Source organism: Mauremys reevesii, linkage group 7, assembly GCF_016161935.1.
Source record: "Mauremys reevesii isolate NIE-2019 linkage group 7, ASM1616193v1, whole genome shotgun sequence".
In the NCBI taxonomy this organism is placed as follows: Eukaryota; Metazoa; Chordata; order Testudines; family Geoemydidae; genus Mauremys; species Mauremys reevesii.
The window spans coordinates 103515002-103522133 of record NC_052629.1 but is presented as its reverse complement, the minus strand read 5'-3'; the positions used below and the strand labels follow the sequence as shown (position 1 = coordinate 103522133).

General features: G+C 42.4%; 1 protein-coding gene across 5 annotated transcripts in view; it reads left to right on the top strand.

Annotated features, from left to right (window-relative positions):
• Positions 1-711: 711 nt before the first annotated feature.
• The window catches only part of LOC120409120 (antifreeze protein Maxi-like), a 52179-nt gene continuing 45758 nt past the window's right edge, over positions 712-7132 (top strand). For 2 of the 5 annotated variants that reach the window (XR_005601134.1, XR_005601133.1), the window contains exon 1: positions 712-810. The gene's annotated coding sequence lies outside the window, so the exon portion shown is untranslated. The remainder of the gene's footprint in view (positions 811-7132) is intronic. The other 3 variants (XM_039546583.1, XM_039546582.1, XR_005601135.1) reach the window with 2 other exon arrangements.

Sequence of the window (7132 nt, the reverse complement as noted above, 5' to 3'; positions counted from 1 at the left end):
TAAGGGGGATGCTTGAGATAGTTAGGAAGAAATGAGAGCAGAAATGAAGATGGGATTTGTGCAATGCCTGGAAAGTGGAGATGTGAATCTTGACCTTGGTGAGGAAGGCAAGGAAAAGCTAATGGAAGGATACAATGAGGGGAACACTACTTTAGGGGCAGAAACTACTTTAGTAATGGGAATTTGGGTAGACTGGAGGGGGAGTGAGGTGAGATATGTTGGAGACTCCAGAGAGGAGGAGGGGGGGTTGCAGAATAACCAAAGGCAAGGACATAACAGGGATGGAAAGGAATTGATTAATTATTTTGGAGAGGTTGATGTAGGTGAGGAACCGGTAAGGTTTGCTGAGGTTAGAGCCTGAATCCTAGGGATATACTTGAAGCTGAAAAAGAGCCTGTGTGTGGGTGAGGATGAAAGTGATGGAGTTGGGATTATGGACATGAGAGGCCAAATCTAGATCAGCGTGTGGTCTCCATCACCTCCTGTGGTTCCCAGCCTGCTGGACCCCAGTGGTTTCAAAGCACAGTGCTTCTGAGAGAGACAGCTACTGATAAACAGTGGTTAAATGTGGATGCAGCTGGTGCAGTTCTGATCCCAGAGTGGACTGAGCTGGGAAGGGAGAGTACTGATAAACAGACAGCCCAATCGCTCTGTGCATGGGAAGCTTAGATGCAGCAGGGGAGTCAGACTGACATGAGAGTCCCTGCAAAGAAGGTTCTAGAATGAGTCTGGCAGTTGGAGAACGAGTGAGTCGGTCAGGGAGTCGGCTCGCCAGGCTAGGCTGTGAAGGGGCAAAGGCTCAAATCCCTGGTAGGTCAGAGATTTTTAATATTTTCTTTCCCGTCCTCTAGGCCAATCCCTTTGAATCATGCTAGCCCAGAGATTCCCCTGGCCACGGGAACGAGACAGGTGAGAGGATAGCTGCACAGCAGGAGCCAGAGCAACAGCAGATGCACAGGGAAACTTGTGGACAGCGAGATGAAGCAGTGGCTTTCTCACCGTATTTCCCAAGGGCCTCACCCTGCAGACCCAAGCGTTTCCATCACCAGTGTCACAGGGAATCTTGGCGTGCATGAGCGTTTGCAGTGTTGGGCCCTAACTCCAGTTGAGTGGGGGGGGCCCTTTGCAGGGACGGAAAGGGGAGCATAGGAGGGGGAAAGGGAAGGGTGTTTTGGTTTAGAGATACCGTCCGCAGCGCTGATTCACTGGGCTAATCGGATCTCAGTGTTGTTTTTCCCCTGGTATCTGCTCTGGGCGTCTGTCACTGTTTTTGAGAATTTATCTTTCTCATCAGAACTTGGGTTTTTTCTTTCTTCATTCAGTGCCTGAAGGAGGAAAACATTAAAAAACGGTGTCCTTTTCTCAAAGCTGTGTTTGCTAGGCATAAGCCAGGATAAACTGCCACTTTATTCACATGGTGTGTGAGGCCCTGAGTCATATGGGGGTTTTGTGAGGCCTGGCTGATCAGAGTTATCTAACCAGTGTCTTTGATTAATGGGTTTTTGTCAGAGTTTTCAGTTACAGGTCCCCTATCCCAAAAGCAGTACGTTGGGTCCTGGCAATTGCTCCCTAGCCTCTTTCCTGTGTCACACTTCCTGTCGTAAGTGATACTACTATGCAGTAAGGTGTCAGCTATTCTGAAAGGGTTGTCTTGGGTCACTGAGGACTGGGAACTAGGATATTGAGCCTTTCTTTTCTAGGTCAACCTATTCCAATCAGAGCTAGGGTACAGTATGTTTGACTGAAACTGGTGGTTCCTCTGAGAATGATTTTGGGAGGCTCTTTTTCCAGTTCCCAGTGGGTAGGTGTCCACACCCCCAAATAACCCTGTCCCAAGTGGTGCTAATTATGGCTCCCTTGCTGACATTCTTATCAGAGTGGGGGCTAGGACTAAATGGACTATGGAGTCCAAAATCCCCTTTCACCCTTGTAATTCCACCATCTTGGATTGAGGCACATTCACGAGGTGTGAACTGGAGGTAGTTTATGACTCAGCGACCTCTTTGGTGTGCCAAACCTCCATGCTTTGCTGCAGTGGAAAAGGGGCTTAGGTTTTAGAGTTTATTGGATGCCAATTCGTGTGCTGTGAGTAATTTTCAGCAAGATACGCAAAGGAGGCTGTTTGATGGGTGTGAAACTTCTCATAAAGGGTGAGAGCTGTGCAAAACTCCATTGGCTAAATCTCTCTGTAAACATCAGCTGTTGTTAATTCCATCCTGGATTTTTACAAACAGAATTTCCTGTCTTTATATTTTGATTTTATGCAGCGGAGATTTTTAACTACATGAATGAACAAGAAATATTTGCACGATAAGTTAAATAACAATAATAAACCCCTGTTACTATTTGTATTACAGTAGTGCCTAAAGGGTCCCAATTATATTGGGGCTCCATTGTGCTAGGCACTATGGAGACACCTAGGGAGAGACAGTCCCAGCTCCAAATAGCTTCGTAGACAAGCCAGACAAATTTCAGGAGGGGAGAAAGAGGCACAGAGAGATGACGTGACTTCCCCCAAGGTCACATAGCAAGCTGGTAGTAGAGCCAGAAATAGAATCTAGGTTATCTGGCTCCCAGTCAAGCCATTAGACCATACTGAGTCTCAAAGATGAAGAGGTTTAATGATAAATAAAAGAACCTGCATAACCCTCAAGCGGCATGTAATAATATTGCTGTGGTCCTGTCTTTGCTCCCTCTCCCCTGCAATATTTTAACCTTCCTTCTTTATGACATGTCTGAACTTAGACTGCAAGCCCTTCATGGGGAGGATGTCATTCTTCTTGTCAGTAAAGCACTATTGCACATTTGTGGCACTATTTAATAAGGAGCAGAAGCTGATACCTATTTCCAGAGGCCTTTGGGTTCCGGGCACCCTATAAATAAAAATGTTCATTATTTTAAGTCATCGTAGAATTCAAAGAATGTTCTTAAGGATAAGTTTGTTGGTTTATAGCTATGTATCATTCAGTATTTTTGGGTGAGTGAGTTAATCATATCGGTGTGTTGTCAATGAAAAGAGCATTGTTTAAGTGTTCCCACGTACTTAAGTACTTCAAAGTACTTTACTGATGCTTTAAATACCTTTGATATTTAACTTTTTTTTATCTGCAGGCACATTTTCAAAATAATTTTTTGAAACTATCACATCCCTCCAATGGTCCTGGATTCTGGTTGGCCCCCATAGCCCACTCCTCCTCTTGGGAACTTCTGGCCCTCAGTTCCAGTGGCCAGGGATTTCTTTCTGTTGGTTCTGTTATTGCACTAGCCACAGAGGGTGATGGTCGCCCGCCCCCCTGCTTCACTTCTGATTGGTCCCTGCAACCAGTTGCAGGAAGACTGGTAGCCTGGCCCAGCAGAGGGGTGTGTGTGTGTGTTTGGGGGGAGGGGTGAAAGAACTGGGAGGAGGAAGGGCAGGACGGAGAAAGGCAGGCAGAGAGACACCTTTCAGTGTCCTGCATTGAGAGAATAAGACCAGTAGCTGTGTCCCCTGCAGGGTGGAATAGGAAAACAGCTACCAGCCACTGGTCTTGCTCCAGTGCTGAACAGACTTCTGGGAAATTGGGACCTAAGCAATTGCTTAATCTGCTTCTGCCTAGCACCACTACTGGTGGTTGTCATTGATGGTACTTCCCATTTCGTTTCCTGTTGAGTTGTAAATCGTTTCTGGGTGTTCTTTAATCCTGGAATATTTCTTCAGTCAATAATGGAGTCTGAAAATAAAGACAATCTCCATTTGCAGATTGTAGTGAGAGCTCCAAAGCACGGTTCTTGCTTGGCAGATGATTCTTCTTGAAGTCTTTAAATCATGATTTGAGGACTTTGGTAACTCAGCCAGAGGTTAGGGGCCTATTCAAGGAGTGGATGGGTAGGTTCTGTGGCCTGCAATGTGCAGGAGGTCAGACTAGATGACCATGATGGTCCCTTCTGGCCTTAAAGTCTATGAGATATCAGTGAAGATTATGGGGAAACAATTCGTGGACAATATAAGGCACTATCAAATTTCACCAAACATTGCAGGTAAATAATTATATATTAATTAAATATGGTTCATTTAATTTTTTGTTAGTTATATTTTCCCCTTGTTGAACATATTTATTATTTCTTCAAGTGCTGTTTTGATGTGTTTTCTGGCCAAAAAAGGCCACAAATACCATATTTATTCTAATTCCGTTAGTAAAACATAGGCACAAGCAGTACTTGTAGTATATGTGACTTTAGCATTTGTTTTCCTTTTGTATGGGATCGGAATAATAATTAAAAATTAATATATGCACAGCAGTGCTCAATAAAATAGTTATTTGTTTTGTAGAGAAACAGTGGAGAAAAATATTTGAAGATGACGCACAAAAGGAAGGATTTTGGAGGCGAGCAAGCTGGTGATGACTTGTTTTACAGTGTCTGAGGATATTCCAAAGTACAAGGCCCTCTATTTGGGTACTTTTCTGCACTAGTGTCCAAAGAAAAAATAGATAAGCTAATTCTCAATTTTGTTGTTAGTGATATGCTGCCCCTGTTGATTGTTGAAGCTTTTACATTTTACTTAATGGAATTATTCCCAAGGCCACTGTTATGTGTACAGAAACTTTAAGAAATAAATTAGTGGGACAGTACTGCATGGTTCTTGAAAGAGTTAAAAACAAACTGGCATCTGTGCCTTATGTTTGCACAACTGCAGATGTGTGGACATATCAAGCGAGACGCTACCTGGGTGTTACCTGTCACTGGATTGACTCAGCTAACCTAACAAGAGGGTCAGTAGTCTTAGGTTTCTAACACTTTGTTGGAACACATCCATGCAACAAGATCATTTCTCTAGCAACTGAGAAGCCACACATAGTTTGATCTGGCCTCAACAAAAATAACATGGTCACAGACAATGGTAGCAATTTTGTTAAAGCCCTCACACTGTTTTTGGGACCTGGAGTGCTGGAGGATGATGCTAGCAAACAAGTGGACAGGCCCAGATTCTGATATATATAGCCATGTGAGTACTGAAGTTCTGTCAAGCGATACTGATGACTGAATATTTTACTTACCGTCAATATGACCTGCTTTTTGCACACACTGGACTGGTAGCAACTATCAATGCTTGTAAGGCTCTTGCCAAGAATTCTCAATATAAGCATCTTTTCAGACGTATGCTGGGTAAGTGCTTTGCCTTAAGAAACGCTGCACACCAAAGTTCAGAGAGTGCTGAGATTGTGAATGACACACTTGGAAAAACAATCCCCAAACCTGCCTTTACACAATGGAATTCAGCGTTTGATTGCTTTCACCACATTTACGACATGCATGGTAGGATTAATATTGTGATGGAGTGACTTCAGCTGCCAAAATTCACCAACATAGAGCTGGAATTCTGAGGTGAGTGGCTGAAGGTGATGTCCCAGTTTCAACTGCACTTTACAGACTTCCGGTGGAAGAGAACATAGTCTTTCTATGGTACAGTTCTGTCTACTGTGCTTGTGCAGAAATCCAGACTTGACTTGTTTTCCCCAAAATACAGTTCTTGATTGGTAGATAATTTGAAGAAGTGACTTAGAAAATGATTTGGGCATATTTTGATTTTTGATGCAGCTGTGAGTAGCAGAAGTACAAAGTCATTCATCGTTATTTCTGTGTCATAGACCCATTTTTTAAGTTGCATTGGCTGCAGAATCAGGATTATAGAAAAACTGCAGAGGAACTTTTTTTTTATACAAGATCTGATTTGTTGTGACACCTGACCAAAGCCTATAGAACAAGTTAAACACCCAAAGCTGCCACTAATCTCTATGGCTTGGATGAGCAGGGGACACCTCCATCTTAAGGATTGTTGGGATGCAATACCTTAGTGATCCATCACATGAATTGAATCAACTGAAAAGATATCCATCAATTGCTAAGCTTTTTATCAAATGTAATACCACACTGCCAAGCGCTGCTCCTCTGGAAAGACTATTCAGTAGCGCTGGGCATATCCTTTTGCCAAGAAGGAACCGTCTCCAGGATGAGATGTTCAAGATTATGCTGCAATTGAAGAAAAATTTCTATTTCATGGAATGATGCTGTCTGTACAAAATATTGTAATAAATATATATATAAAGTGGAAGGGAAATTTATTTACATTTTTAAGAGATATTTTTGTTATTCCATGCTTATTTGTGTATATGGATAAAATTTCATTGTTGCTCTCTTTCTTTCTCTTCTACTATGTGCTTATATTATTTAGGTAGTTGTCCATATATTGACCAGACAGTTAATTTGGGAGTTGAAAGTACGTGAACTAGTACTTATGCTTTCGCTTGAAAATACATGCATACTGTTTCCACAGCATACTTATTTGTGCTTATAAGTACTTCTGTAATGGTGTTCTTGGCATTTGCACTTAAGTCCTTTTTATCAGTACTTATGGCAACACAAGATAAAGATATGGACCAAGGAGGCAATGTACTAACCTGGATTCGGCTATGGTTCAGCTTTTAGCTTGGAGAGAGAATCTGGATCCACTTTCAGTAGTATTGAAATGTTGAGACTCAGATTTCTGCCATCTTGAATATTGGAAATCTCATGAGATCGTCTTGAGAATTCTGCTATATTGGGATGAAATCTCATGATTTCTGTTTGGGATGTGGTCACACTGGAAAATAATCCCTTACTGGTTTTGGATCCAAGAACCAAATTTGTAGAGGTGGGTTTAAATCTGGGATTCAAATCCAAATCCCTTAATCTCTAAAACTCAAAGGGGTTGGATTCAACCCTAATATCATAGGGCCAGATTCTTATACCTATACTTACTCATGTTGGAGTAGCACCTTAGTCCAGGAGTGATCCAATTGCCCTCAATAGTATGATCCCTGGAGTAAGGCACTACTCAGCATGAGTAAGGGGGTTAGAATCTGACCTATGGTGTTTTTATTGTTATTAAATGGACTCCTTCCCGGGGTCTAGGTCACTTGTGCCATTGGGCCAATCTGTTATATTCTAGGAGTAAAGATTTCTGTAATTGTAGTGTTAGTCTTTCTGGGTGAGATTTTCAGAAGCACTCAACATTTGCCTAATTCTGCTGCTCGTGAAATCAATAGTGGTTTACTCTTGAGTTCAATCCTCTTTTGTGAGCAGTCAAAGAGGTAATGAGCAGAATAAGGGTGAC